The sequence below is a fragment of the Cervus canadensis genome, chromosome 2 (genome assembly GCF_019320065.1).
Source record: "Cervus canadensis isolate Bull #8, Minnesota chromosome 2, ASM1932006v1, whole genome shotgun sequence".
Taxonomy (NCBI): Eukaryota; Metazoa; Chordata; class Mammalia; order Artiodactyla; family Cervidae; genus Cervus; species Cervus canadensis.
In genome coordinates, this window is record NC_057387.1 from 37518878 (window position 1) to 37544919 (window position 26042).

The window sequence follows — 26042 nt, forward strand, 5'->3', positions numbered from 1 at the left end:
AGTTTGGGTAAACTCTGGGAGTTGGTGATGGACAGGGAAGCCTGGCATGCTGCAGTCCATGGGGTCACAAAGAGTCGGACACAACTGAGCCACTGAACTGAACTGAGCATCACTTGTGTATAGAGGACAGCTCCAAAATTCTTCTTTTAAATTTCAATCTAAGTCATACTCATTGCCACTAAGGATAAACAGGGCAGAACTTCTTGCCTGTATTTAAACAGCTCCTGAATTTATAGATGTTCCTCTTCTGGCTTTCCACAGCTTTCCTCCTTCCCTTTTTGTGGCTACTAAATGAATTGCCCCTAACTTGTCATCCCAAATCTGAAAACCTTCTATTGAAGGAGGCAGAAGGGAACTCGCTGAAAGTTTAGAACACTCCAGTCTTTGATCCAGAGACATTTACCAAGGGAAATCTTTGACTTAGCCACTAAAAGCCTTGATAAAGTTAAAAGACTGAAAAAACAAAGGGTGATTGTAGAGAAGAAAATACTTAAATGAGTAATTAATGTCAAAATGAGAAATTAATATCAAAGATACTTTAGAAACCCCATGTATTTGGAAATTAAATGTCCACTTTTAAATGATGGGTGTAACAAAGAAAATAGAAAATATTTGTAATGGAATATTATCAGAATTTGTTGCATGCAGCTGAAGCTACTCAAGTAACTAAATATAATATGAAATCTTGAATAAAGTATGAAAACAAATAAAGGAGACAAGCATAAAACTTTGTGAAATTTGAAAATCTGTACTTTAGTTAATAATACTCCCTGTTTTTAAATAGCAGTATTTCTTTATATTCTAGACTTTCAGCAGTAATACAATTAGCTCATAATTCTTAGGTTTTCTGCTAATTTTATTTCAGGGCCAGAAACTGTGGAAGGGGGAATGCCCTAAAAATTAGTGTTGTCCCATATGTCAAAAGTTAAACAGAACTCACAATGTAACAAAGTAAATGTACAATTTGGAATGTCATGACTATAAGCATATATATCATACACTCAAAAGTAGATTTTTTTAGGAAAAAACTGCTCATTTCCATGTATATCACTGCAACTCACCTCTGTATAGAGGTACTATCTTCTATTTATGAAATGATAGCTCCTTCAATATTCATAAACTGATCAGTTCAGTCACTCAGTTGTGTCCATCACCAACTCCAGGAGCTTACTCAAACTCATGTCCTTCGAGTCGGTGATGCTATCCAACCATCTCATCCTCTATTGTCTCCTTCTCCTCCAGCCTTCAATCTTTCCCAGCATCAGGGTATTTTTCAATGAGTCATAAACTGATACATGTAATAATTGCTTTCCTAATGATTCTATTACATACATGCTTGCATTTAAATAAACATATCTATCGAGCTTCCTTTGGCACCTCAGTTTTGAATTGTCTGTTATTATCTCCACTATCAAACTCAGCAGAAATGTCAGTGTTTAGACACATGTTGTCATACTTCAGTATTAATTCATTAAACTACACTTCTGGATACTATATATCAACTTTTAACTTCCATTATTACGCACAAAGGACTATGATAACAACAGAATCAACATTTTTTGAAGATTTATTTAAGAAGTGTAATGCACATCGAACTTCAAAGTGTTTTTGTAAAGATAAGAGCTGATATGATTCATTTTTAAAATGGTTTTATTTCCAGAATACAAAGTAGATAATCACTTTTCTCTCAGAATACAAAACTGGGATAAAAAAGAAGACCACCATTAAGAGGTATGTTTTCTTTTTAGATGATTAAAGTTATATGATATTTGGTATTTTTTCTCTATTGGCTTAAAAAAAAGCAGAATTAAATTCTCTGAGCACAATTGTTCAAATAAATTTAGTTTTTACTGACATTTAGTGATTAAGAATTTTGAATATATATATATATACACATACATTTGTGAATCACTTTGCTATACATCAGAAATATATATATATATATACACATACATATGTATATATATATGTGTGTGTTCATATTTCTATTTTTTCCCAGTTTCAGTCTTGGATGATTGTACCCTTCTAAGAATTTGTCTATTTATTCTAGGTTGATCATTTTATTGGTGTATAGTTGCTTTTATTTTGTTATCCGTTAGTTTTTGTAGGTCTGTTTTCTTCCTTTTCTCTTTTGTTCTCTCCTCTCGTGATTTGATGACAAACTTCACTGTTCTGTTTGGACTCCTTTGTGTGTGGGTGTGTGTATCACAGTTATCATGAGGTCTTGATACAGCAGTCTATATATAAGCAAGATTGTTTTAAGTTGCTGGTCTTTTAATTTCAAATGTATTTCTAATATCCTGCATTTGTACTCTCCTCACAGTTGTTGGTTTTAATATTATATTTGTATTTGGATGATTTCCTGCCTTTAGTGTGTTTGCCTTTACCAGTGAGCTTTTCCATTTGTAATTTTCTTGTTTCTAGTTGTGACCTTTTCTTATCTAGACAAGTTCCTTTAGCATTTGTTGATCTGGTGGTGCTAAGTTCTCTTAGCTTTTGCTTGTCTGTAAAGTTTTTGATTTCTCTGTGGAATCTGAATGAGAGCTTTGGTAACAGAGTATTCTTGGTTATCGGTTCTTCCCATTCATTGCTTCCCTGGTAGCTCAGCTGGTAAAGAATCTGCCCACAATGCAACAGACCCCAGTTCAATTCCTGGGTCAGAAAGATCTCCTAGAGAAGGGATAGGCCACCCACTGCAGTATTCTGGCCTGGAAAATTCCATGGACTGTATAGTCCATGGGGTCACAAAGAGTTGGACACAACTGAGCAACTTTCACTTTCATCACTGTAGATATGTCATGGTACTCTCTTCTGTAGAGTTTCTGCTGAAAAATCAGCTTATGGGAATTCTCTTATATGTTATTTGCTGTTTTTGCCTTGTTGCTTTTAATATTTTCTTCTTGTATTTAATTTTTGTCAATTCGATTACTATATTTCTCTGTGTGTTTCTTCTTCAGTTTATCCTAGCTGGGATTCTGTTTTTTCTGGACTTGGGTGACTGTTTCCTATCTCATGTTAGGGAAGTTTTCAGCTATTATCTCTTGAACTATTTTCTCAAGTTCTTTCTCTTCCCTGGGATGCCAATAATAAGAATGTTGGTGTGTTTAATATACTCCTAGAGATAAGAAGTCCTGCTTAATAGAGGATATTCTGGATATATTTTGCAATGTTTATTTTTATAGTTTATTTGCCAGAGTCACAAGATCATTCTGGATATTTCAGTCTGCAAACCTGATAGGGTTCCAACATCCAGCATTTATCAAAATCTTAGTGTTTCTACCAATTTTTGGATCCAGTGGTTTCATCTCTATGTAATCAAATCTTGGCTGTGACTCTCTGAATTTGCTTATTCCTTCCAGATTTTGGGTAGTGATTTGCCTTTGCAAACTCAGTTTTTTGATGGTTTTTAAAAATTAATTGACTTTTGCTTTGTTCAGTGTTTTACTTTTATAAGGAAAAGAGTGAGGTCTTTAAAATGTCAGCACTGAAATAAAAGTATTTTTGATACATTGTTTTATTCTCTTATTTTTGTGCTTCATTCTGAGATTTTTTGACGTAATACAATTCAAACATTCCTCTAATTTGTCTCATCTGTCATACAAATCCATTTTGTATCTTAATGTTAACTTTTGTTCTCCAGCTATGATATTTACATTGATTTCTTCTTTTTATCCTTATTTCTGCACCTTGTCACTTAAAAACATTAACCATATCAATCACATTTATTTGACAGTGTTTATATGACAGCTCCAATATCTAGACTAAAAAACTTTGCTCCCATCAGAATCATTTGCTTTTTCTATTTGTTTCATACCAATTGTTGTTATTTTCACATATCTTTGTTAAATACCAGATATTGAGTTTTAAAACATCATGATGATTTTAGTCTCTCAATTATGTTACTTTCCTTTTTAAGGAATTTACTCTTCTTGCCTTTTGAAGGTAAATTAGATAAAGGAAACTAACCAGTTAGGGATTGAGATGATTGGAGAGTTTGCTGATCACTAGACTATTGCCACCACTAAGGTCTATTTCTTCCAATGCCTTGAGAATCATCTTTGTCCTCTTTATATAGAGAACTCCAATTCTTTGGACCCAGCCCAATAGACTAAAAAGCTCTGACATAGTTTTTGCCCTCAGCATCTATTTTAGAATTGGTAAGTAACTCAAGGGAAAAGTTAGAATTTGTCTAGGCTTCTAATCATTCCTCAGTCTTGTTACCTCACATCTGTGCTATCTTCTGATCTTCAATGAGAGGATTTAGATCTGTTTTGTTTAAATGTAGGCTTTGTTATTACACTTTCTGGAAGAGTTGTTTTCAGATAAGCTATGCTTCCATTGCCAGGAGCAGAATTTCTGTAGTATTTATTATACAAACTTGTGTTTACTAGTTTTATTCAGTGAAAAATACATAAATAAAATAATATGAAAATAGTTCTGTGTAAAATTATAAAGTTTTGTCAAGTTAATGAATTTTGGAAATAGAAATCTATACAATATAAATATCAATGGAGAAAAAAATTGTTTAAATTGTCATCAGGTCTTGAGATCTACAAATATATTATGTGTCAAAGTGTAAACTTCATAGACAGAACCTATTTTGTTAATGTGGAGGTTATGTAAAAACTGGGACATCACTATTGTTGCAGCAGCACAAAAATATTTTTAGTCCTTAGATATGACCTTTAAAATTCATCTTTTTTTAAACTTGTACATTTTCCTTTTTCTAGGGCATTAGCACTGATTTTCAAAGTTACTATGATTCTTATAAATTTCTCTTAGAAATAATATTTCCAGGAAGTTCTAGGAATATCTCAAAGTGTTCAGAAAGTAAGGCAACTTAGACTTCCTTGATGTAAATGTTTGCAAATAACATACTTTTGTATTATTGGAAAAATATATAATTTAAGCCATTATGCTTATGACAATTCATCCTGAAAAATATCTCATCTCTAATTTTTAGTCAGTGTAAATGATGGTAAAATAATATAAATAATAGTACAGTAATTGTCATAAAAATCAGGATGGACTTCTAACATCTCAAAACTTCTTTCTTCAATATTCTAATAATGATGGACTTGTCTTTCTGATTACAGAGTAGATGTTTTCATTGGTTCATTCTCTAAATATTGAATCATAAAAATGTGTGTTGGTGACTTGTTAGCACTGTATGTGGAATTATGTGAATGATTTTTATTATATATGAAAAATATTCTTGGCATTGACTTCTGTCATTTCCTTCTCTTTTCTTTCTCCTTTAAAAACACCCCAGCTCTTACTTACCATTCTGAATGATAGAAGTTTGCTTTTGATTCCTTAACAGAAGTGTATTGGTCAGGATTATTCATATTCTTTCTCTTTGAATATCCACTGACCAAGTCTTTATCTCAGAGGATTGGTAGAACAATAATATCACAAACTATTTTTTATGATGTGAAACATGCTTTTTCTAGCTTACAGCAGTTTCCATTTGTTATTTCAAATTACCAATTTTTCACATATTTAGGCACAAAACTTTCTTACTTATTTTAATTAATAGATTAAAACAAAAGTTATGTTTTGTATAAAATGCAAGAAGTGTTTTCTATTCCAGTTCTCTATCTTCCCACCCTATTCAACATGGTTCATTGTGAAAATAGAAATATGAATCATTGTTACTTTAAAAAAATGTCCCCAGAAAGAGGACTGGGATTGGATGCCTGGAGAAAGCCCAAAGGGGCTACACTGTGGTCCCACTGCAACTGGGGATATGCACATTTTGAGCTCAGGTCTGCACAGAAGTAGCATTGTTAATGCTTGATAAAGCAACCTTATTCTCAGCGTGCTCACAGTGGGCATAGCTCTGCCTCTAAGAGCTCTGGGAGAGTGAATGTGTCAGTGGGTTGTCCAGACACAGATGTGGGGCGATAATCTGAGTCAATTCCTAGCAGCAGTGTGTCTTCAGATTTCTACCGCCGATGGCTTTGTGAGCACAGGACCCGCATGAGATTCAAGCAGATTACTGGTGCTCCCATGGCTTGGGCAGGTACAGAGTTAGCAGAGGTGGGTTTTGTGGGTGTGTACATATGAAAACAAGGCTGGGCTCTGAGGTGATTCCCATAGCTCTGACAGTTGGCCCAGATGGACAACTAAATCAGGTCTGGGTGCCAGACTTTGGCGAATCTGCTAAGGTGGCTTTCTGAGCACAGTGCCTGAGGGACGTTTGGTCCTATTGCCAGTGTTTCCACCACTGAGATAGGGCTAACGGCAGTGCCAAAAATAGCGTACTTCATCAACATGCACAAGAGTGGACAGGTGACACCACAGAGCATGCAGCCAGATGGACAGCGCCTGTGGAGAAATATGCAGTGGCTCCTTTTCTAACAGGAGTGCTCCAGTCCTGCCTACCTCACGGATCCAGAACCATTTCTGGAGGAGGGCTTCCACTGCAACAACTGGGGAGCACCTCCTTCCCCAGCAGGGCTGTGACACCCACAGAACAAAGAGGAGGCCCCACAGTAGAAAAGTGTTTATCCTAAATTCATAGAGTCAGAGAGCTATAAGCAAAATAAAGAAGCAGAGGAACTACTCCCAATGAAAAGAATAAAACACATCTACAGTCTATTAGACCTTGAGTTTAAAAATAAGGCAATAGGAATACTAAAGCAATTAAGAAAGTTTATTGATACAAATGCAGAGCACTGTAACAAAGAACTGGCAACTACAGTAGCAGCCAGTCAAAATTGGAAAACTCATTTGCTGAGATAAAAACTGAGCTAAAGGCAATAAATACCAAACTAAATAATGTGGAAGAACAAATAAATGATCTGGAAGATAGAATAATGGGAATCACCTGGTCAGGATAGCAGATAGAAGAACGAATAGGAAAAAGTGAAAGCAATATATGAGAACTACAGGATCATATGAAGTCTGCCAATCTTCACATGATAGGGAATCTAGAGGGAGAAAAAGGGATTGTAAATGAATTTAAAGGAAATATGACTGAAAACTTCCCAAAATGAAAGAAGGAAACAGATACCCAGGCACAGGAAGCACATAAGGTCCCAAACAAGATGAAACCAAACAAGACTTACACCAGGTCATATTATAATTAAAATGACAAAAGTGAAAGAGCAAATTCTAAATGCAGCAAGACAGAAACAGAATTAATCACAAGAGAACCCTCCCCCCCACATAAGGTTATCAGGTGATTTCTTTTCAGAAATGTTGCAGGCATTTGCAACATTGCAGGGAATGCCAAGATATATTCAAAATCCTGAAAGGGAAAATCCTGCAACCCAGGATACTCTACTAAGCAAGATTATAATGTAGAATAGAAGGAGAGAGAAATAATTTCTCAGACAAGTAATAACTAAAAGAATACAGCAATATTAAACCTAATCCAAAAGAAATATTGAAGTATCTTCTAAATAGAAAAGAAGCTAGATCCTATATGGAAGAGAATATAACAGTTGTAAAGTGATCAATTAAATAAGCCAGAACAGACATTTAAAACAAAAAAAACAAAAAAACACGTGAAATCCATAATAGCTACAATTAATAGCAAAAGCATAAACATGAAGATGTAGACAGGACATTAAAATCATAAAATGTGGGGGAGAGGAATAAGAAAAAGTAGACTCCACCCCCCCACCCAAATGTGTTTGAGCCTATATAAATGCTAGTCTAAAGCAAGCAGATATTGTCATGGGTTAACATACTTGAAAAAAAGGGTAGCCACAAATCAAAAACATATAATAGGCTTACAAAACTAAACAGAAGATTACTTAAGCATAATACAAAAGAAAGTCATCAAACCACAAAAGAAAAAGAAAAATAAAAGACAAAATACAAAATCGACGGGAAAACATGGTTTAAAATTGCAGTAAATGGATATGTCAATAAAGAAGAGAAAAAGCAAACAAGACCCAACATTAGTAGAAGGAAAATAATCATAAAAATCAGAGCAGAAATAAATGAAATAGAGACAAAAAGACACCAAAAAAAAAAAAAAAAGGATCAATGAAAGTAAAAACTAATTCTTTGAAAAGCTAAAAATAACTGTTAAACATTTAGCCTGATCAATCAAGAAATATAGGGAGATGGGCAAATCAATAAAATTAGATTTGAAAAAGGAGAAAGTATAACCAACACAGAGAAATATAAAAGATCATGAACAATTATACCCCAATAAAATGGACAACCTAGAAGAAATAGACAAACCACCAAGACTTAACCAGGAACAAATAGAAAATATGAACAAATTTCCAGTACTGAAACAATCAGTATTGTAAAAACTCCCTATAAACAAAAGTCTAGAACCAGATGGCTTCACTGGTGAATTCTGTCAAACATTTAGGGAAGAGTTAACACCTATATTTCTAAAACTATTCCAAACAATTCCAGAGAACAGAAAATTCCAAACTCATTCTATGAGGCCACCATCACCCTGATACCAAATCAAAGATACCACACAAAAATTACAGGCCAAAATTGTTCTTGAACATAGATGTAAACATTCTCAACAAAGTACTGGCATGCTCATTTCAAGAATATATTAAAATCATTAAAATGAGCATACACCATGATCAAGTGGAATTTACTCCAGTGATACAAGGAATTTTCCTTATCTGCAAATCAATCAGTGTGATATGTCATATTAACAAATTGAAAAATAAAAATGTATGATCATCTTAACAAATGCAGAAAAAACTTTTGATAAAATTCAACATCCATTTATGACAAAACTCTCCATAAGGTGGGCATTGCAGGAACATACCTCAACATTCTACAGACCATATGTTAGGAACCTGTAGCTAACATCACTCAGTTCAGTTCAATTCAGTCGCTCAGTCGTGTCCGACTTTTTGCGACCCCATGAATTGCAGCACGCCAGGCCTCCCTGCCCATCACCAACTCCCGGAGTTTACCCAAACTCATGCCCATCAAGTCGGTGATACCATCCAGCCATCTAATCCTCTGTCACCCCCTTCTCCTCCTGCCCCCAATCCCTCCCAGCATCAGCGTCTTTTCCAATGAGTCAACTCTTCGCATGAGGTGACCAAAGTACTGGAGTTTCAGCTTCAGCATCAGTCCTTCCAATGAACACCCAGGACTGATCACCTTTAGGATGGACTGGTTGGGTCTCCTTGCAGTCCAAGGGACTCTCAAGAGTCTTCTCCAACACCACAGTTCAAAAGCATCAATTTTTCGGTGCTCAGCTAACATCATACTCAATGGTAAAAAGCTGAAAGCAGTCAAACTCAGGAACAAGATAGGGATGCCTATTCTCACAGTTTTATTCAACATAGTTTTGGATGCCATAGCCACAGTAATCAGAGAAGAAAAACAAATCTGATTTGGAAAGAAAGAATTAACACTGTCACTGTTCGCAGATGACATGATGCTATACATGGAAAATCATAAAGAATTTTCTTTAGCTACAAGAAAACTACTAGAGCTCATCAATGAATTTGGTAAAGTTGCTGAATACAAAATTAATATACAGAAATGTGTTGCAGTTTATACACTAACAATGAAATATCAAAGATAAGAAAGCAATCCCATTACCATCATACCACAAAGAAGAAAATACCTAGGAATAACCCTAAGAGGGCAAAAAAAAATCTGTACTCTGAAAATTATAAGATAATGATGAAATAAAGATGACACAAATAGATGAAAAGATATACTGTGTTTTTGGATTGGAATAATCAGTATTGTTAAAATGAAGGTACTACTGAAGGCAAACTACAGATTCACTGTAATCTCTATCAAATTACAAATGACATTTTTTCACAGAACTGGAACAACAGCAACAAAAAAACCCCAAAATTTTTAAATTTGTTATTGTTTAGTCGCTAAGTTGTGTCTGACACTTTTGCAATCCCATGGACCACAACCTGCCAGGTTCCTCTGTCCACAGGATTTTCCAGGCAAGAATACTGGAGTAGATTGCCATTTCCTTCTCCAAATTTTCAATTCATATGAAAACACAAAAGACCCCTAATAGTGAAAACAACCTTAGTGTTAGAGATATCACGCTTCCTGATTTCAGACTATACTACAAACTTATAGTCATTAAAGAACATGGTACTTGCACAAAAACAGACATATAGGTTAATGGATCCAGATAGAAAGCCGAGGAATAATCAAATGCACTTATGGTTGGTTAATCTATGACAAAGAAGGCAAGACCTTAGAATGGAGAAAAGACAGATATTTCAACAAGTGGTGCTGGGAAAACTGGACAGTTACATGTAAAAATATGAAATTAGAACACTCTATAACACCATATCCATCTGACAAAGATTTAATTTTTTAAATGACTGAGTGCAAAATTCTACTCGGTTAAAAAAGCATGAATTAATGCCACGTGCAGCAACATGGAAGGACCTAGAGGTTATCATGCTAAGTGAAGTAAGTCAGAAAAAGAAACATGTTGTTTGTTATCACTTAAATGTGGAATCTAAAGAAATGCTACAAATGAACTTATTTACAAAACAGAAATAGGTTCATAGATACAGCAAACAAACTTATGGTTACCAAAGGGGAAAGGCATGGGAGGAATAAACTCGGAATTTCAGATTAACAGATACATACTACTATACATAAAATAGATAAACAACAATGATCTCCTGTATAGCACAGAGAATTAATAACCTATAATGCTAAAGAATCTGAATCACTTTGCCATACACCTCAATCACTGTAAATCAAAATATATCAATTAAATAAAAGAAAATAAATAGAAAAATTTTCTTAGAATCTTGAAAAGACAAAAAATATAGAGTGGCAGACCAGATAGTAAAAATAAGAGCCTACCATATGCTGCCTACAAGAGACCCATTTTAGGGTGAAGGACACATACAGATTGAAAGTGAGGGGATGGAAAAAAGATATTTCATACAAATGGAAATGACCAGAAAGCAGGAATAATAATACTCATAACAGTCTAAATAGACTTTAAAACAAGACTGTAAAGAAATAAAGAAGAAAATTACATAATGATAAAAGAATCAATACAAAAAGTGTATTAAACTCATTAACATATATGCACCAAATATAGGAGCACCTAAATATATAAAACAAATCTAATAGCAATAAAGGAAGAATTTGATGGGAATAGTATAATAGTAGGAGATTTCAGTATTCCATTGACATCACTAGGCAGATCTTCCAGGCTGAAAAATAACAAAGCAACAGAGATTCTAAATGACAGAATAGAAGAGTTAGTCTTAATTGATACTTTCAGGATATTACATCCAATAAAACCCAGGGTACATGTTCTTTTCAAGTGTACATGGAGTCCCATAGGGTAAACCACATACTAGGAGAGAAAATAAGCCTTAACAAATTTAAGAGGACATAAATTATTTCAGGCATCTCTTCCGACCACAATGGCGTGAAACTAGAATTCAAATACAGAAAGAAAATGAGAAAGCAATGATTACATGGAAACTAAATAATATTCTACCAAAAAATGATTTGGTGTATCAAGAGATAGTTAAAAAATTTCTTGAGACACATGGCAATGAAAACACAACCATGCAAAAATCTATGGGTGCAGCATAAGCAGTTCTAAGAAGAAAATTCATAGTGATACTGCCTTCCTCAAAAACCGAGAAAAATCTCAAATAAGCACCCTAACCTACTACCTAAAATAATTATAAAAAGAAGAAAAAAGAAAATGTAAAGTTAGTAGAAGGAAGTAACTAACAGAGATCAGAGAGGACATAAATAAAATAAATATTGAAAAAATAGAAAAGCTTAATAAAAAATAAGAACCTGTTTTTTTGAAGGATAAATGAAATTGATGAATCTCTGGCCAGGCTTACCAAGAAGAAAGGAGAAAGGACTCAAATAAAATGAAAAATGAAAGTGGAGAAATAACCAATATAAAAACCCATTAGAGAATACTATGAGCAATTATATGTCAATAAACTTGACTACCTGGAAGAAATAGAAAGGTTTCTAAAAACACAGAATCCACAAACCTCATAAAGAAGAAACAGATCATTTGAACAGACCAATCATTAGAATTGATATAGAATCCATTAAAAACAAAACAAACAAACAAAAAACAGTTCCCTGCAAAGGAAATTTCAATACCAGATGACCTCACTGGGGAACTCTACCACACATACAAAGAGGAAGCTATACCAGTTCTTCTTAAACTCATCCAAAATATTGAAGAGGAAGGAACATTCCCAAAGTCATTCTATGAAGCCACCATCATCCTGATAGCAAAACCAGACAAAGACACTACCAAAAAACAAAATTATAATCCATTACATTGGATGAATATAGATGCCAAAATCCTCAAAAAAATATTAGCAAATTGAATCCAACACCACATAAAAAGGATCATAAACCATGATCAAGTTGGATTCATTCCACATTTACAAGGATGTTTCAACATATGAAAATAGTCAATATGATACACAACATTAATTAAAGACAGAGCTACATGATCATCTCAGTAGATGGAGAAAAAGTTGTTGACAAAGTTCAACGTACATTCATGATAAAACTTTTTATCAAACTGGGTATAGAGAGAACATATCTCAAGATAATAAAAGTTATTTATGACAAACCCACAACCAACATAACATGCAATGTGAAAATCTGAAATACTTCCCACTAAAATACAGAAGAACACAAAGATGCCCACTCCCACCACTGTCTTTCAACCCATTTATTCCTAGCCACAGACCAGAGACAAGAAAATTAGTGAAAATAATCCAAGTTGGCAGGAAAGAGGTACAATTTCCATTATATGCAGATGACATGATATATAGAAAACCCTAAAGAACCCACACAAAAAGTACAAGAACAGATAAATTTAGTAAGGTAGCAGGATGCAAGGTTAATGTACATAAATTGGTTGCATTTCTTTACATGAACACAAAAGGAAGGAAAGTAAAAAAAAAAAAAAAAAAAACCTTTTAAAATTGTATCGAAAGATTAAATATTTTAGCATAAACCTGACCAAGGCAATGAAAGACTTATATGCTAACAACTATAAAATATTGACAAAGGAAGTTGAAAATGATTCAAAGAAATGGAAAGCTATCCCATGCTCTTGGATTAGAAAAATTAATTTTGTTAAAATGCCATACTACCCACAGTAAACTACAGATTTAATGTGATTCCTATCAAATTACCCATTACATTTTTCGCTGAACTAGAACAAATGATACTAAAATTTATATGGAACCACAAAAGACCCAGAATTGCCAGAATAATTCTGAGGGGAAAGAACAAAGCTGGAAGCATAACTGTCTGATACTTCAGACAATACTGTAAAGCTACAATCATCAAAATGGCATTGTATTGGCACTGAAACAGACATATGGATCAGTGGAACAGAATAGAGAGCTCAGAAACAAATTCATACATCTAATTCAGGCAATTAATCTTTAACTAAGGAGGTAATAATATGCAATGGAAAAAAGTGATGTTGAGAAAGCTGGATAGCTGTGTGCAAGTCAATTAAGTTAGAACACTTCCTCACACTGTACACAAAAAGAAACTCAAAGTAGCTTACAGACTTATGTCATTATACCATAAAACTCCTAGAAGCGACCATATGCAAGACATTCTCTGACATAAATCATACCAGTGTTTTCTTAGATCAGTCTCCCAAGGCAGAAAGAAAGAAAAGCAAAAGTAAACAAATGAAACTGAATCAAACTTTCACATTTTTGAACAGCAAAGGAAACCATAAACAAAGACAGCCTATGGACTGGGAGAAAATATTTGCCAACAGTGTAATTGTAATGGGATTAATTTCCAAAATATACAAATAACTTACACCATTCAATAACAACAACAGCAAAACAAATAACCCAATCAAAACATGGTCAGAAGATCTAAATACACATTTCTCCAAAGAAGACATCCAGATTACCAACAGGCACATGAAAAATGCTTAACTTTCCTAATTATTAGAGGAATGCAAATCAAAACTATGATGAGGACTCACTTCACACTGGTCAGAATGGCCATTATTAGAAAGACTACAAATAATAAATGCTAAATAGGGTGTCAAGAAAAGGGTACTCTTTATTGGTGCAACTGTAAATTTGTACAGCCACTATGGAAAACAGTATAGAGGTTCCCTGAAAAACTTAAAAAAAAAAGAAAAGAAAAATAGTTGTTCCCTGTGATCCAGCCATCAGACTCCCTGGGCATATATCAAAAAAAAAAAAAAAAAAAAAACAAATAAAAAACCAAAACCCCCTGTAATTCAGAAAGACATATGCATCCCAATGTTGATAGCATGTTATTTACAGTTCAAGACATGGAAGAAACATAAATATTCATCTGCAGATAAATGGATAGAGAAATGGTGATTTATATACACATGTGTATATATACCACATATACAATGAAATAGTAATCAGCAATAAAAAAATAATTAAATAATGCCATTTGCACCAACATGGATGGACTTAGAGATTGCCATGCTAAGTGAATTAAGTCCATCAGAGAATGGCAAATATCATATGATATCACTTATGTATGGAATCTAAAATTTGGTATACATTAATTTGTTTATAAAACAGACTCAGAGGCTTAGAAAACAAACTTATAGTTACCAAAAGGAAAGCGGGAAGGAAGGATAAATTAGGAGTTTGGAATTAGCAGATACAAGCTACTATAAATAAAAATGATAAACAACAAGGTCCTAGTGTATAGCACAGAAATTGTATTCAATACCTTATGATAAGCCATAATGTAAAGAATATAAAAGGTATATATATGTATGTACTTGTGTAACACAATCACTTTGCTGTATACCAGAAATTAACACAACATTGCAAATTAACTACACTTCAATAAAAACAAGATAAAAAATTTTTAAACTTCTGTGCTCTGTGAAAGACACTGTTAAGAAAATAGATGAGAAAATAGACAACATAAGAGAAAACATTTATAAAAGACATATCTGATGAAGTACTTGGATTGAAAATATACAAAGAGTGTTCAAAACTCTACAGTAAGGAAATAACATAATTTTTTAAATGGATAAATTTTGGCATGGACTTTTAAAAGAAGATATAAAGATAGCAAATAAGCATGTGAAAAGGTGCTCAAAATCATTTGTAATTAAAGAATTGAAAATGAAAACAAGATACTATATATACTAATTAGAATGTCTCATGTACAAAAAACTGACTATAGCCAATGTCGGTAAGAAGGTAGAGCTAGAAGAACTTTCATTATTTACTGATTTAAAAGTTGTAAGCTACTTTGGAAAAGAGTTTTATAGTTTCTTGCAATGTTAAACATAATTTACCCCCTGGTCCAGTGATTGGGCTTTTCTGCATTTACTCAACTAGTTTGAAAATTTATGTCCACAGAAAAATGCAAATGTTTACTGCAACTTTTTCCACATCATTGAAATCTGGAATTAACCAAGATATCCTTTAATAGGTGAATGAATTAACAAACTGTGGTACAACCATACAATGGAGTATTATTCAGCATTAAGCATGAGATGACTGCAAATAAAACTACATGAATTATGTAAAATGCATATTGCTAAGTGAAAGGAACCAGTCATAAATGTATACACAGTGTATACTCCAATTTCATAAAATTCTGGAAAACCAAACAGTAGGGATTATAGAAAAAAAAAAAATCAGTGACTACCAAAGGTGTGGGTTAGGGAAGCAGGACTGAATATATGAAGCATAACGAATTATTTTTAGTATCTCTAATATACTGTTATTAGGGATACATGACACTATGTATTTGTAAAGATCTATCAAATTTTATAGCACAAAAATAAACCTTAGTGAATGGAAATTTTAAAAATATCATTTAGGAGATTTGATAACTCTAGCATGGACTATAGAATGTGGCAAAATGGTGTAACTGTACAAATGTAAGAAGCAATCCCACTGAAGAAGGTTGAAGGAAAAAGTAACTTTGGAAATGAAAGAGAATTTGTAAGTTTAAAGGCAAAAGAAACTATACAAGAATACTTTCCCATGGGAGTTGGATTAAAAATTCTAATACTGTTCTACATGTATACAGGAATTGAACAGTTAAGTAAATGGATGTGAGATGGAGGAAGTTTCTTACTGTTAGAGTTGGAAGTCACAAAAAAGCAAATGAAAGAAGGTAGTACAATCCATGCAATGACTGCTTAGAGTCAGATATCAGTATGAATTTGTTTAGCTTAATGTAAATAAATTAGTAACACAGAAATATTTACAGATACGTACATATGCACAGGCTAGTATACACACACAAACACACACATTTATTTGTGTATATCTGATATATCAGCTGAGAGAATCTACAAGAATTGGAGCCTCAGTAGTATACCAGCACCTAAAACTTAGTTTTCAGTGCCATTCTCCAATAAGATGAATTTGAGTTCATTGGAGAAATGGCTGATTCTGGGATGGGGGCAAGTATTATACAATATGAGCCTGGAACTCTTTTAGTAAGTAAGGACATACTAAAAGCTTAACAAAAAGCAAACAAAGAAAGAAACATTGATGGGAGTATGTTACAGGAACACAGCCACCACTGTAAGAAATCTCAATAGCCAAAGCTGAAACAGCATCCATGAGTCCATACTGAATAAATGAGTGAATAAATAAATAAATGAATAGTGAGTAGAGACAAATCTCCCATACAGAAGAACTCCAAATAATTTATTTAGATAGCATGCCCTCAAGGCGGTGGAGCATACCTCCCTACTCTTTATGCATGGATTATATATAGTGACTTCCTTCCAAAGAGTATAATATGCAAAGGGGGGAAATATTAATAACTGCAGAATGGGGAAATCTGACAAACACTACCTTGCACAGAGATAAGTCATGCTGTTAATATATACACTTGATATGGTGTGATGAGAATGGCTCTTTACCTCTTCGGTCTTACTCCAAAAAGTATAAGACCTCATTCTAATAATAAGTAAAACATCATTCAAATCTCAATTGAAGGATTTTTTTTTTTTTACAAAACATCTGACAAGTACTTTTCAAAATTGTGAAGATCATGAGAATAGAAGAGGGAAAAGAGAAGGAAGTTTCTTTAATGCCACAGCCAAGAAGAGTCTAAAGAGACATGAGAAGTCTATAATGTGGTAGTAATATATTGAATGGGATTCTGGAGCAGAAAAAAAGACATTTAGTAAAAATAAAGGAAATAGGAATAAAGTGTGGTTGTATCAACATAGATTCATTAATTGTAACATATGTACAATACTAATGTAAGATGCTAAAAAGAGGGTGAACTGTGTTTAAGGCATGTTGGAATTCCCTGTATTATTTTTGCCATTATTAATGAAGTTTGATTTAGACATGTGATTCTCAGAAAGAAATACACTTCTGTTCACTGGCAGTATGGTGACAAATCTCCATTAAGCAATTTTCCATTATATGAGAAAGCTAAAAAACACGTACACAAAACATAAATGAGAAAGCACAAAGTATCTAAAAATAATTAAAATATAAGATGAAAATCCTTAAATAAAAAATAAATAACAAAAAGACCTTGTCTCTGAATTATCCCTAGAACGTTCCCTTTATATTTTCAATTTATTATTAGTAAATGGAGTAAGTGATTATGAAATTTGTGAGAACATATTTTGTAGTAGAAACTCTGCTACCCTGTAATAATGATGCCCTTCTGCAGCCTTCTGCTACAGATGCCTCACTGTCTTTTCCTTTAAGCAAAATCATTAAGCAAAATTTGGCCCTTTGCAAAGTTTAGTTAAATCCAGTTTCAAGTCATACCTAGACCTTAAACCAACCTACTTACACCCAAATATTCCACATATGTGAGTACTTTTAAGGGATCCCACTGGTAAAGAAGCTAAAGAATGCTTGATCCCCTTGAAAATTGCACTAATTCCCCATGCTAGTAAGGTTATGCTCAAAATTCTTTAAGCTAGGCTTCAGCAGTACTTGAATCGAGAACTTCCAGATTTACAAACTGGGTTTAGAAAAGGCAGAGAAACCAGAGATTAGAATGCTAATGTTCATTGGATCATAGAGAAATCAAAGGAATTCCAGGAAAACATCTACTTCTGCTTCAGTCACTACACAAAATGTGTGGATCACAACAAACTGTGGAAAAACTTAAAGAAATGGGGCTACCAGACCATCTTACCTGTCTCCTGAGAAGCCTGTATGTGGGTCAAGAAGCAGCAGTTAGAACTTTATATGGAGCAGTTGATGCTTCGAAACTGGGAAAGGAGTATGACAAGGCTGTATATTGTCACCCTGATTAATTTCTATGCAGAGTATATCATGTGAAGTCCTGGCTGGAGGAATCACCAGCTGGAATCAAGATTGCCAGGAGAAATAACAGCATCCTCAGATCTGCAGATGACACCACTAATAGCTGAAAGCAAAGAAGATCTAAAGAGCCTCTTGATGAAGGTGAAAGAGGAGAGGAAAAAAGTTTGTTTAACAGCCAACATTAAAAAAACTAAGACCATAGCATTCTGTCCCTTCATGACAAACATGGAGAGAAAGTTGAAGCAATGACAGATTTTCTCTTTTTGGGCTCCAAAATCACTGCAGAAGTTTACTTCAGGCATGAAATTAGAAGACACTTGCTTCTTGGAAGGAAAGCAAAGACAAACCTAGACTGTATTATAAAGCAAAGACATTGCTTGGTAGACAAAGGTCTGTATAGTCAAAGCTATGGTTTTTCCAATAATCATGTACAGATGTGAGAGCAGGACTATAAAGAAGGCTGAGAGCTGAAGATTCGTGGTGCTGGAGAAGACTCTTGAGAGTCCCTGGGATAGCAAGGAGATCAAACCAGTCAGTTTTAAGGGAAATCAATCCTGAATATTCACTAGAAGGACTGATGCTGAACCTCCAATACTTTGGCCACCTGATACGAAGAGCTGACTCACTGGAAAAAACTCTGATGATGGGAAAGATTGAGGGCAGGAGAAGAGGGTGACAGAGGATGAGATGGTTGGATGGTATCATCTATTCAATGGATATAAACTTGGGCAAACTCTGGGAGATAGTGAAGGCCAAGAAGACCTGGTGTGCTGCAGTTCATGGGGTTGCAAACAGTTGAGCATGACTTAGCGGCTGACCAACAAAACAACTGGTAAAGAAGACTTTCCCTTAAGAAACATGTATCCCTTGTGGATTGCCAGATAGTTACCAGAGTAATTGCTGAAGATTAAAAATATGAGAATTTAGATAATTGTTTAACATAAAAGAGTACATAAAGAGATATCAACTAACTTATGAGTACAAAAACATCATTTACATTTAGAATTAACCTCAACTAGTGAGCAAGAGTTTTGTACACACTCCTGATATCAATGTGATTCTTGACTGGGCCTGAGGTTACTTAACAAATTTTGAATTAGGAATATGTTACACCGGGGTGTCCCAGATAGCTAAAGGAATAAAGAATACCCCTGAAATGCAAAGACACAAGAGATGCAGGCTCAATCTCTGGTCAGGAAGATCCCCTGGAAGAGGAAATGGCAACCCACTCCAGTATTCTTGCCTGGGAAATCCCAAGGACAGAGGAGCCTGGCAGGCTACAGTCCATGGGGTCACAAAGAATTGGACATAACTGAACACGCAAAAACATTTATATCAGCTAGATTAGACCATAAAGGACTGGAGCAGGCTCAAAACATTTGAAAATAAACACTTAAGCACAAGTAAAGGTCGCCTAAATAATAATTAAATGTTGCTTAAATAGAAAACAAGCAATGCAAAAGATATATACCTGGCAAGGATATATGTTAGTATGCAAGCATTAAAACTTCAAAAGAAGAAAATATCTTTGTTTCATTAGACAATGTACTATGAACCAGGCCTACAATTATAGTATATTCCATGAAGTCATAACATTTAATTATGTTACATTATTTTTTTCCTCTCAGTTAAAAGAATACAATTTATCACATTTGTTTTAACATTAAATGGATTCAGTTCAGTTCTGTTCAGTTCAGTCATTCAGTCCTGTCTGACTCTTTGTGACCCCATGGACTGCATTAAATGGGTTAGCTTAGTTTAAATATAATTCTTCCAGTGAACAATAAGGTAGGACTATAAGGCTGAAAATTTAACCTAGCACCTTGCATTTGGTAAACCCAGTTGGCCTCTAAAGTCTCCCTCAGTCTAGCCAATCTTTCTATATGTACTTGAAGACTTAGTTGCTGTTTTTCTATTCATCTGGCATTTTTCATTTTAGAATCCATTAAAGGTAAATTGATAAGATTTAATTTTAGAAGATGCAAAGTTTTTATTAAAAAATCTCAGAGATATATTAATAGCAGAATATAAAATTAAAATGATGCAATTGTATTACAGTTTTTCTTTGATGATTATATTATTCATGGGACTTCATTTTCTTTCAGGAGATGATATGTGATCAAGGCATGAAATGTATTCATGTTATTTTAGGAAACATTCAATATTCAATGAACTGTCCAGAATACAAATAACTAATACTGCTAGATTATATGTCCAATCTACTCCGTCAAACACTGAAGATTTGTTGTTGTTGTTAGTCACTCAGTTGTGTCTGACGGTTTGCGACCCAATGAACAGTAACCCATCAGGCTCCCCTACCACGGAATTTTCCAGGCAAGAATACTGGAGTGGGTTGCCATTCCCTTCTCCAGGGGATCTTCCTGACCCAGGGGTTGAACCTGGGTCGCCTGCATTGCCGGCAGATTCTTTACCAGTTGAGCCACCAGGGAAGTCAAAATATATAAAATCAGGAATATTCTAGTATTGCCATTGTTGATTTTGTTAAGCATTATGGACACCTTATTATAACATTATTGACATCAGCATATACTCTTTGAAGCCTCAAAATAGTGCTACTTTAAGGATGTCTATTTTATGAGTTTCATTGCATGAACCTAAAGAAATAAAATGTTCTCTGAAACTCATTTTGTTAAACTATATTCTTTCATTTTTTTCTAAGTATTGTTTCATATCTGCATTCATACATAGCAAAACAATCCCAAAATGTTTTGATTTCTATTCCAAACTTGCAGCTGAAGAGCATTTCTAAAAATGATGCATATAAAACATTTCCTCAAAACTAACATTAACAGAAAAGACATTAAAGGTTGCCTCTGCAAATGAGGACGAGTATTGATTTTTATAAATAGAGTTCTACTGTGCTTTTCATGTGTTCAGTCATTAGCTAGAGTATTTGGATTACACAGCTTTTATGATTCTTCCAGCACATATAGTCTGAGTTAATTTTAGCATTCTCATTGATTGCAAGGGGTGTCAGAAAGGGCAGAGGGATGAATTGGGTTGACAGAGTTCAACATATGGCATCCAGTTAGAGACACCTGAGAATGTCAGTACTTTCTTTATTCCTCTTATATAAAAAAAGGAACTCTAATGCTACTTATTCTTGAGAGAAGGCTACATCTAAGATTCCACTCAACAATGTTTATAGAATATCTCTTTTAGCATATTTCAGCACAGTGGAATACATGAGTTATATAAACACTTTAAAAAATTTAAATGATAAGAAATATAGTGGTAAGAACACTGGATTTAGCATCAGAAAATACTATTTACTGTTTATATAACAAACTTGGATTATTTACATAAACTTTCTGTCTCTGTTTTTCATTGGTAAAATGAAAATGGCAGTCTCTCTCACCAAGTTTGTGTTCGTTTCCTAGGGCTGCTATAACAAAGGACCACAAACTGAGTGGCTTGACACCACAGACTTCCATTGTCTTACAGTTCTGCAGGCCAGAAGGGCGAAATCAAGGTGTCCGCAGTGTCCTTCTTTCTCTGAAACAAACTGGGGAGGATTTTTCCTTGCCTCTCTCCTAGCTTCTGGTGGCTTGCAGCAATCCTAGGTGCTCTCTGACGTGTGGGTGGGTCATTCCAACCTATGTCTCTGTTGACACATCCATTTTCCCTTTTGTACCTCTGTGTACCTGAGCACACACTTTCCCTGTGTGCCTCTTTCTGTGTTTCCTCTGTGCTTTGTATGAAGATACCAGTCACCCTGAATTAAGGGCCCACCATCCTACGTCAGGATGTCTCCATCTTGTGTGTGTGTTAAGTCGCTTCAGTCATGTCTGACTCTCTGTGACCTCGTGGACGATAGCCTCCAGGCTCCTCTGTCCATGGGATTCTCTCCAGGCAAGAATCCTGGGTTGCCATGCCTTCCTCCTGGAGATCTTTCTGACCCAGGGATGGAACCCGTGTCTCTTATGTCTCCTGCATTGGCAGGTGGCTTCTTTCCCACTAGTGCCACCTGTTTGCAACAGTTTGACTTCCTAACAAGGCCGCATTGTAAGATACCGGGGCTTAGAATTTCAACATACCCTTTTCAGGTACAATTTAAGCTCTAACAGAGTTGAAGTAGGATTTAAGGAAAATATGATAAAAATCTTCTTGCACAGTTTCTAGTAACAGTAGCTTCTCAAAAATTTTTTAAAAGAAGAGTTGAGAAGAGGAAGCTTAAAACAAATAAAGTCATCGAACCCTTAAGTCAAGCAAGAGCCTTATGGTCCCAATAATGACAAAGTCAGATCATAGAAAATAGTTGGACGACTAAGGGGTTAATCCTAGAGATTCAGTGCTCTGTGTTATAGATAAGGAACTCCTAGGTTAGCATTTATAGGACATACATTGGAGCAATCTGCATCTGTCTCACTTCAGAAAACTTTAAAAAAAAAATCAGATCTTAGACCTCAAACCACTCTGGTCCAATAGATTAAGGCAAAAGAAGTATTTTACAGAGTTAATGTTTTAAAAAAGCTTGTTTCTGATACTCAGCTAGTTTTGAGAACAACTAAGTAATCTGATTGCCAAACAACTGTATGTTAGTGAGTCTTATGTATTTTAGGTGAAGTATTTTCCATGTTAAAGTTAATTTCTTATTTTAACAAATTAATTCTGAGTTCTTCCTAGATTTCTTGTTAAGATTTGCATACTGTTTAGCTCCTCAGATTTCATGCCTTCTTTCTATGGAAGCATATAGTATCAAGCTAAAGCAAGATAGAGAGTTCATTTTGTAGCAAGTGTCAGGGAAAAGCAGTGACAGACAATCAGACTTTAACCAGAAAAAATAATTTTCAGAATCTGGGTAAAAGAAAAATGTGAGGCAAAATTCTGAGAAGCATATAGTGTTTACATAATTAGTTACTTTAAGAAAATAAAATACTTTTTATTCATGCCAGTTAGTGTAATTAGGTTATATTCTGAACCACAGGAAGTCAAGAAATAAGCCTTTAATCATTCGAAGTATATATATTTTTTAATTTTGGAAGCCTTCTTGGAAAATTCTTTTATATGACACAAATCAACTCTGCAGATATATCAATAGCATTGTACAAACACATGCTATACACTTCAGCATTCTGAAATAAATAATACCTGTTACCTGGCAATGCATATTTCCAAGTTATCTATAACCCTGATCTTGCTATTGATGCATTTGGATTAGATCGTATTGATTTGATAACACTTGAGAGCCAAAGTGCCAAAGTGCAGAGTCAGAGAGATCTAGTAACAATGACAAACTTCAGCCTTTCATTGCTTTTGTGGAGTGTTTATGGAATTCTGAATGAGGAAGGTAAGAGTTGCATTTTTTGTCAAATAAAAAATGCACATCAATATTCTTTGATGAAACACCAACAATTCAGCTAAACCTGATCAAGTTTCCTTCCTTCTAAGGAGGAAAATAAAATCAACAGAAGAGAATAAAAGCCACAAATCTGAAATATGCCTGTGTGTGTGCTAAGTCACTTCAATCATGTCTAACTCTGTGGGACCCTATGGACTGAACTCCACCTGACAGGCTCCTCTGTCCTTGGGATTCTCCAGGCAAGAATACTGGAGTGGGTTGCCATCGCCTCCTCCAGGGGATCTTCCCAACCCAGGGATCGAACCTATGTCTCTAAGTCTCCTGCATTGACAGGAAGGGAGGTTCTTTACCACTAGTGCCACCTCAGAAGCCCAATCTGAAATATATGTATATCTAAATATATATACATTTTATGTTGTATTATATGCTATATAAATATATACAAATATAATATATATATAATTTGTCAGGCCAAAGTCAGATTGACAAATATAAAATATTCATAAGTTTAAAATTAATCAATAATGGACATAAAGATAATTAAGGCAGTTTTAAATAAAGCATTTGTAAACAATAAAAATGACTGACATTTGCTGCATGATGGCTACTTCCTAAAGCTCTGGAAATAATTATCAATTACTAAGCTTGATTTTTCTCTTTCATATTCAATAATAATGTTATTCTCCAAAGCCTCCCTGGCATTTTACTTTTATTATGCAGCTTTATCCACAGCACAATAATGGGTACTTCACTCAATCCATAGGCTCACCTATCTTTTTTTTTTAAGTTTCTGCTCACTGCACAGTCCCATAAGAAACACCTTATTTTCATGCAAGAATCAAAGGAAGAACTATTGGACAAATGTTACTTGAGTATTTAAAAAAGTATTTAAATTTAGGGCACAAAACAAAAAATATGATATCAGTAGACTACCTTATAATACATACGCCCTTATTATATATAAATCTCCTCTAGAGATATTGTTTTGCCATAGGTAAAAAAAAATGAACAAAAATCAGAAAGCAAATTATGAGGTAGGGTTTTCATTATATCATGCTTGACTATTCATAGATTCCACATCAAAATTTACATATGTCTACCATATATAAATATATGTAAATGTGCACACAGATATATCTGTGTGCATATTTTAAGCCTTAAAACAACTTAGTAAATAGCAAACTATCTATTTTCGAAGGCTTGATACCAGGACATGATTCAGTCAATTCAAAGCAAGAAGAAATGACATTTATAGGAGAATGTAGTTAGTAACTACTAAGTCCTAGCACTGTTATGAGACCGTAAACGGCTTTGGGTGATTTCATTAGGCCCCACATAATACACATCCACCTCAGTTTAATACATTAAGATACACTGATGTTTCAGTCAGATTTGATACCTGCGGACGTATCAGTTTCTCCAGATTCACTGGTAAAACATAAAATTACTGTCATATCATTCTTTTCTTTTATGTATTTACTACATTCTGCTGTACCAGTGGGAGACTGAAATTGTGCCATTCTTGTTTCATAAGCATGGAACAGAAAGCCTGATTAGGGATAGAAAAAGTGTGACTTGGTCATGATGGACTTTGAGCATTTTGTTACTGTGTGATAGAATTGAAAAGACTATAATTTTTATAGGAGGTAGTTTTTATTTTGGATGAATTCTCTTTTATGATAACTAAATATCTAGGCTTCTGTAGCAGATTTTACATGATTTCTGGGGTCATTAAGAGTGGAGGCATGCCACGTCATATGCATTTCTATTGTTTCTTTGAGATACACACACACACACACACACACACACACACATATATGTATATAGTTATACTTATTAGTTCACATATTGCCTTCCACTGAACTGTGAACTCCAAAAGAACAAGAATCTTCCATTGGCTAAAATGAACATAGTCAGACCAATAGCAAACCTTCCAAAAAAAAAAAAATGTTGAATTAGATTCAATCAGTTACTAGCCCTCAAAAGATTAAGAATAATGATACGATTTTTAGAGGCAGTTCAGAATTTGTTTTCTAAAAAAGGAAAATTAACAGTGATTCTTAATGGTATATTTAGCACTTAAATTCAACAAAATGAACTTCTGCTTTTGTCTTATTAAAATTATTTTTCATAAATACCTAGGTATGAATCTGAAAAGCTAATGAATTAATTTCAACTTTCAGAATAGACTCATTTCACTTCTCAGTTGCAGTGGTGGAATTCGTATCTTGGTAGAACTAATTTGAATGCCTGTTTATATGTAGCTGCTCAAATGCCTTTTTAGTTATGTTATGATTTTAACCAAAGTTATGGAACTGGGGAAAACTTAAAAAGTTTTAATCATGGTGTATTTTTATTGATGAAATTTATGTTTATGTTTTTACTAATAGTCTTTTTCAGTAATGCCATTTCTAATGAAATTTTCTCATGATGATATGAAAACTGATTAGAATAGCTTGCAATGTGCT